The sequence below is a fragment of the Oncorhynchus masou genome, unplaced genomic scaffold (assembly GCF_036934945.1).
Source record: "Oncorhynchus masou masou isolate Uvic2021 unplaced genomic scaffold, UVic_Omas_1.1 unplaced_scaffold_11967, whole genome shotgun sequence".
NCBI lineage: Eukaryota > Metazoa > Chordata > Actinopteri > Salmoniformes > Salmonidae > Oncorhynchus > Oncorhynchus masou.
Window position 1 is genome coordinate 1 of NW_027001745.1, and position 7,123 is coordinate 7,123.

General features: G+C 49.1%; 1 long non-coding RNA gene across 2 annotated transcripts; it reads right to left on the bottom strand.

The window, feature by feature from the left end:
- Positions 1 to 773: 773 nt before the first annotated feature.
- Positions 774 to 5,427, bottom strand: LOC135529654 (uncharacterized). 2 transcript variants are annotated; one of them, XR_010453745.1, is made up of 4 exons: positions 5,402 to 5,427; positions 3,930 to 4,044; positions 1,134 to 1,204; positions 774 to 809 (listed from the first exon to the last, which is right to left on the bottom strand). It is a non-coding gene; the product is annotated as an uncharacterized LOC135529654 (long non-coding RNA). The 2 variants fall into 2 exon arrangements; XR_010453746.1 differs by lacking the exon at positions 5,402 to 5,427 and adding an exon at positions 5,314 to 5,327.
- Between the last annotated feature and the right edge of the window lie 1,696 nt (positions 5,428 to 7,123).

Below are 7,123 nucleotides of genomic sequence, written 5' to 3' on the forward strand. Positions count from 1 at the left end.
ATGGTCCTATATAGCCTCATAACATGGTTATAACTATAATGTTGATATCATGGATGGTCCTATATAGCCTCATAACATGGTTATAACTATAATGTTGATATCATCGATGGTCCTATATAGCCTCATAACATGATTATAACTATGTCGATATCATGGTCAGTCCTGTATAGCCTCATTACATGGTTATAACTAGAACGTGTGATATCATGGATGGTCAGTCCTTTATAGCCTCATAACATGGTTATAACTACAATGTTGATATCATGGATGGTCAGTCCTGTATACCCTCATAACATGGTTATAACTATAATGTTGATATCATGGATGGTCAGTCCTGTATAGCCTCATAACATGGTTATAACTATAATGTTGATATCATGGTCAGTCCTGTATAGCCTCATAACATGGTTATAACTATAATGTTGATATCATGGATGGTCCTATATAGCCTCATAACATGGTTATAACTATAATGTTGATATCATGGATGGTCAGTCCTTGCATCCATAGCTCTATCCATGAATCTGATAGTGGTTGTATTTCTCCAGGCCCACATCCCTCAGCTTTTAACCAAAACAGAGTAGGGGTATCTGCTTTGTTATTGTTTCAATGAAGGATTCTAGCTTCAAGCCTACTCTTGAATTAAAAGGCAAATGAATCAGTCCAGGAGTAGCCTAGGCAACGGGTCCCATATCCTTCTTATTCGTGGCTGCTTGGTGCTACAGACAGATGCTCACCATGCCCAGAGTGGAGAAGAGAATGTGGACAAAGTCAGCAGCGCTAGGTTCTGATCTTCCATTCAGCTTTCCCTGTAACAGAAAAACGACCAATGGCGACGGCATACCAGCACAAGAACCAATAAGGCACACATTCCAATTTTTTTTTCAGTTCAGCAATAATGGGCTGGCTGTAACCGGTACTGTAAGGCAGAGTTTCCCCAAACACACCCCTAGGAAACTAAACCCTGAGTTGTACGGAGTAATTCAACAGCACTTTATTGCAGGTACTATGATAATACCATTATGTCTGATTAATGACATGAAATTATAGAAAACCTGAGGTTAATTACACCAACACTTAGTTCAAGTGAACGCTCTGACATCGCATGATTTTGATAGGAGGTAAACACATACCAGCAGGTTGAATCCATACTTGATTTTCTGAAGACAGACGACAAACTCCTCCCAATGTGGCAAGTTGTCAGCTAGAGAAATAGACAAATTATTATTTTCCAGTATAGAAACTCAAGCAAATCTGTTAAAAATATTTCTGCAGAGCATCAGTCCTTTACCCTAGTGTTTCCTGGCCTCAGCATTAAGTCAGTTGTGGTGTTCACCTATAGCCTGATGCATCAGTCCTTTACCCTAGTGTTTCCTGGCCTCAGCATTAAGTCAGTTGTGGTGTTCACCTATAGCCTGATGCATCAGTCCTTTACCCTAGTGTTTCCTGGCCTCAACATTAAGTCAGTTGTGGTGTTCACTCATAGCCTGATGCATCAGTCCTTTACCTTAGTGTTTCCGGCCCAGCAATAAGTCAGGTGGTGTCACCTACAGCCTGATGCATCAGTACTTTACCCTGCGTTTCCTGGCCCCACATTAAGTCAGTGCTGTGGTGTTCTTATCTAGCCTGATGCATCAGTCCTTTACACTAGTGTTTCCTGGCCTCGCATAATTTCCGTCAATTACCGTCATGTTTGGCTCGACATTAACTGTAATGGAGTTGGGTGTATAACAAACAGGTCTGGCACCAGGCTAACTGTCAACAAACAGGTCTGGGACCAGGCTAACTGGCTGCAAACAGGTCTGGGACCAGCACTGTCAAACAGATCTGGGACCAGGCTAACTGTCAACAAACAGGTCTGGGACCAGGCTAACTGTCAATAAACAGACTGGGACCAGGCCAACTGTCAACAAACAGGTCTGGACCAGGTGAACTGGCAAACAGTGTCTTAATTGCGGCCAACTGGCAATAAAATAGATCTGGGGAATTTCCAGGCTAACTGGCCATGTTGATCTGGACCAGGCTAATTGGCACAAACAGGTCTGGGACCAGGGCTGAACTGTATAAATAAACAGATCTGGGACCAGGTGCCAACTGTCAACAAACAAGGTCTGGGACCAAGCTAACTGTCAACAAACAGGTCTGGGACCAGGCTAACTGTCAACAAACAGGTCTGGGACCAGGCTAACTGTCAACAAACAGGTCTGGGACCAGGCTAACTGGCTACAAACAGGTCTGGGACCAGGCTAACTGTCAACAAACAGGTCTGGGACCAGGCTAACTGTCAACAAACAGGTCTGGGACCAGGCAAACTGGCAACAAACAGGTCTGGGACCAGGCTAACTGGCAACAAACAGGTCTGGGACCAGGCTAACTGTCAACAAACAGATCTGGGACCAGGCTAACTGTCAACAAACAGGTCTGGGACCAGGCTAACTGTCAACAAACAGGTCTGGGACCAGGCTAACTGTCAACAAACAGATCGGGGACCAGGCTAACTGGCTACAAACAGATCGGGGTCCAGGCTAACTGGCTACAAACGGTTCTGGGACCAGGCTAACTGGCTACAAACAGGTCTGGGACCAGGCAAACTGTCAACAAACAGGTCTGGGACCAGGCTAACTAGCAACAAACAGGTCTGGGACCAGGCTAACTGTCAACAAACAGGTCTGGGACCAGGCTAACTGTCAACAAACAGGTCTGGGACCAGGCTAACTGGCTACAAACAGATCGGGGACCAGGCTAACTGGCTACAAACAGGTCTGGGACCAGGCTAACTGGCAACAAACAGGTCTGGGACCAGGCTAACTGGCAACAAACAGATCTGGGACCAGGCTAACTGGCAACAAACAGATCTGGGACCGGGCTAACTGCAAACAAACAGATCTGGGACCAGGCTAACTGTCAACAAACAGGTCTGGGACCAGGCTAACTGTCAACAAACAGGTCTGGGACCAGGCTAACTGGAAACAAACAGGTCTGGGACCAGGCTAACTGTCAACAAACAGGTCTGGGACCAGGCTAACTGGCTACAAACAGATCTGGGACCAGGCTAACTGTCAACAAACAGGTCTGGGACCAGGCTAACTGTCAACAAACAGGTCTGGGACCAGGCTAACTGTCAACAAACAGATCTGGGACCAGGCTAACTGTCAACAAACAGGTCTGGGACCAGGCAAACTGGCAACAAACAGGTCTGGGACCAGGCTAACTGGCAACAAACAGGTCTGGGACCAGGCTAACTGTCAACAAACAGGTCTGGGACCAGGCTAACTGTCAACAAACAGGTCTGGGACCAGGCTAACTGTCAACAAACAGGTCTGGGACCAGGCTAACTGTCAACAAACAGGTCTGGGACCAGGCTAACTGTCAACAAACAGATCGGGGACCAGGCTAACTGGCTACAAACAGATCGGGGTCCAGGCTAACTGGCTACAAACGGTTCTGGGACCAGGCTAACTGGCTACAAACAGGTCTGGGACCAGGCAAACTGTCAACAAACAGGTCTGGGACCAGGCTAACTAGCAACAAACAGGTCTGGGACCTGGCTAACTGTCAACAAACAGGTCTGGGACCAGGCTAACTGGCAACAAACAGATCTGGGACCAGGCTAACTGCAAACAAACAGATCTGGGACCAGGCTAACTGTCAACAAACAGGTCTGGGACCAGGCTAACTGTCAACAAACAGGTCTGGGACCAGGCTAACTGGCAACAAACAGGTCTGGGTCCAGGCTAACTGCCAACAAACAGGTCTGGGACCAGGCTAACTGCAAACAAACAGATCTGGGACCAGGCTAACTGGCAACAAACAGGTCTGGGACCAGGCTAACTGTCAACAAACAGGTCTGGGACCAGGCTAACTGGCTACAAACAGATCTGGGACCAGTGTTTCCCACGTTGATTGGAGATAAATTTGACTTAAATCACCATTTGGCTTTGAGCTTTTCTTCTTCTTTTTCTTCTTGTTGTTCTTCTCTTCATTAGGAGCAGCTACTTTCCCCATGAAGAGCTCCAAGTCGTTCAGCACATGGTTTAAAATTTCCTACACAGACAAATAATGTACGAACATCGAATGACTGAGAAACACTTTTAAATGTACTCTAAAATGTGTAGCTGGGAGTCCAAACAGAATTGCACTTAAAGTCTGGTATAACAGGTTAGGGAACAGATGGCCTGGTTTAACCAGACATAACAATGCACTTAAAGTATGGTATAACAGGCTAGGGTCTGAGGGTGAGGCTGAGTCAGAGGGTTAGGCTGAGTCAGAGGGTTAGGCTGAGTCAGAGGGTTAGGCTGGGTCAGAGGGTTAGGCTGGGTCAGAGGGTGAGGCTGGGTCAGACGGTGAGTCTGGGTCAGACGGTGAGGCTGGGTCAGAGGGTTAGGCTGAGTCAGAGGGTTAGGCTGAGTCAGAGGGTTAGGCTGGGTCAGAGGGTTAGGCTGAGTCAGAGGGGTTAGGCTGAGTCAGAGGGTTAGGCTGGGTCTGAGGGTGAGGCTGGGTCTGAGGGTGAGGCTGGGTCTGAGGGTGAGGCTGAGTCAGAGGGTGAGGCTGGGTCTGAGGGTGAGGCTGGGTCTGAGGGTGAGGCTGGGTCTGAGGGTGAGGCTGGGTCTGAGGGTGAGGCTGGGTCAGAGGGTGAGGCTGGGTCTGAGGGTGAGGCTGGGTCAGAGGGTGAGGGTGGGTCTGAGGGTGAGGCTGGGTCTGAGGGTGGGTCTGGGGGTGAGACTGGGTCTGGGGGTGATGCTTGGTCTGAGGCTGGGTTTGAGGGTGAGGCTGGGTCTGAGGGTGAGGCTGGGTCAGAGGGTGAGGCTGGGTCTGAGGGTGAGGCTGGGTCTGAGGGTGAGGCTGGGTCAGAGGGTGAGGGTGGGTCTGAGGGTGAGGCTGGGTCTGAGGGTGGGTCTGGGGGTGAGACTGGGTCTGGGGGTGATGCTGGGTCTGGGGGTGATGCTGGGTCTGGGGGTGATGCTTGGTCTGGGGGTGATGCTTGGTCTGGGGTGATGCTTGGTCTGGGGGTGATGCTTGGTCTGGGGGTGAGACTGGGTCTGGGGTGAGACTGGGTCTGGGGGTGATGCTTGGTCTGGGGGTGAGACTGGGTCTGAGGGTGAGGCTGGGTCTGAGGGTGAGGCTGAGTCTGAGGGTGAGGCTGGGTCTGAGGGTGAGGCTGGGTCTGAGGGTGAGGCTGGGTCTGAGGGTGAGACTGGGTCTGGGGGTGAGACTGGGTCTGAGGGTGAGGCTGGGTCTGAGGCTGGGTCTGAGGGTGAGGCTGGGTCTGAGGGTGAGGCTGGGTCTGAGGCTGGGGGGTGACATGGTACTGACCACATTCCTCTCTGAGTGTCAGTGTATTTGGGGCTGAGGCTGGCGGTGAGGGTTAGGGTGTTGTGTTGGGTACAGACACAGTACTGACCACATTCCTCTCTGTGTCAGTGTATTAGAGGCTGGGGTTGGCGGGAGCTCTTGGTCTCTAGCTCCGTACTGCTGTAACCCTCCGTAGCACATCCGGACCTGTGCAGGGGCTCCTGCTTAGTGGGCTGTAGACTGGAGGGGGGAGGGAAGCTCTCTGGAAACACACACGGATAAAGACAGATCTCAACTTCCGGCATTAAACTCCATTGTTGTAGTGAAGCATAAAAGGAAAATCCTTGCCAACCTTCTCCAAACTCATTGGAGGAGAAAGTCTGAAGGGAGAGACCTTGGCACCTCTCCTTTAATGCAAAGGGAGTCAAGGAATGGAGGAATCAAGGACAAGATGAATCAAGGACAGGAGGAATCAAGGAAAGGTGGAGTCAAGGAAAGGAGGAATCAAGGAAAGGTGGAATCAAGGAAAGGAGGAATCAAGGACAGGAGGAATCAAGGAAAGGAGGAATCAAGGACAGGAGGAATCAAGGAAAGGAGGAATCAAGGACAGGAGGAATCAAAGATTTGACGCCTTGTAAACTTTTCAGACAAAGCTAAAGACTGACCATAGTCCCTGCCATTTCTGTTGTTGTACACCGGGGCGGTGCGGTCAGGGGGAGGAGGGGTCCTCTCCTGCAGCATCATGGGAGGAGCAGGACCAATGGGCCAGAAGCCATTCCCATTCGCCTGTTGACCGATGATGTTCTCCATATTACTCCTGAGAAAGAGAGAGGTTTAGGGGTGGTGTGTGTGTGTGTGTGTGTGTGTGTGTGTGTGTGTGTGTGTGTGTGTGTGTGTGTGTGTGTTCTGATGTCGTACTGGTGTCTGCTTGGTTCTCTGCGAGGTTCAGGAGGAGGAGCATTAGCACTGTGTTGGACAGCCCTGTCCAGGTCTTCTCTGATATGCTCTGCCTAAAGGAACAGACAGAACAATCTCCTATTTACACAGGTTAGTCTCATTAAGACACTGCTAGGTGACAACAGGTGGAGAATTAGCACTGTGTTGGACAGCCTTGTCCAGGTCTCTGATGGGTTCTGCCTAGAGGGACAGACAGCACCATTCGGTCTCGGGATAACTTATACACTACACCACTACATCCAGGGGATGGAATAGAGGTTGAGGAGGAACTCATGGAGCACAGGTCCCACAATGTGAAATCATTTTGACATGACTAAATACATAAATGGTACTATGAGCTGAAATCTTGCTATTTTCACAGTGGTGAAATTTTTCATTCTAAGTGATTTTTATTTTTTATTTTTTTAGCTAATTCCAGCCCTGATTATCCAAGATATTCTCCTACCAAAAGGTTAAGAAATATTACGTCCATTCGTTCACTGATATTTTCCCCAGAGTTAGATAGTGGGATGAAACACACTTCACATCTCTACCCAAACAAAAATAGGCATCTGTTTATTAACTTTTAGCTGAGGTTATGGTGAAATCTGTAACTTGTAGGTTGTAGCTGAGGTTATAGTGAAATCTGTAACTTGTAGGTTGTAGCTGAGGTTATAGTGAAATCTGTAACATGTCCATGTGCAGTGACCCTAGGCTGGTGGAATCTGTAACATGTCCATGTGCAGTGACCTTAGGCTGGTGGAATCTGTCTCACTCACCCCGACCTCCTCACACTGGAACATAAAGACTTGAGGGATGCGTCTGTTGCGTTCCTGGACCATAACAGTGAGTAGGGAGTTGTAGGCACAAGTGTCCAACACAGCCTTGGTCTGAA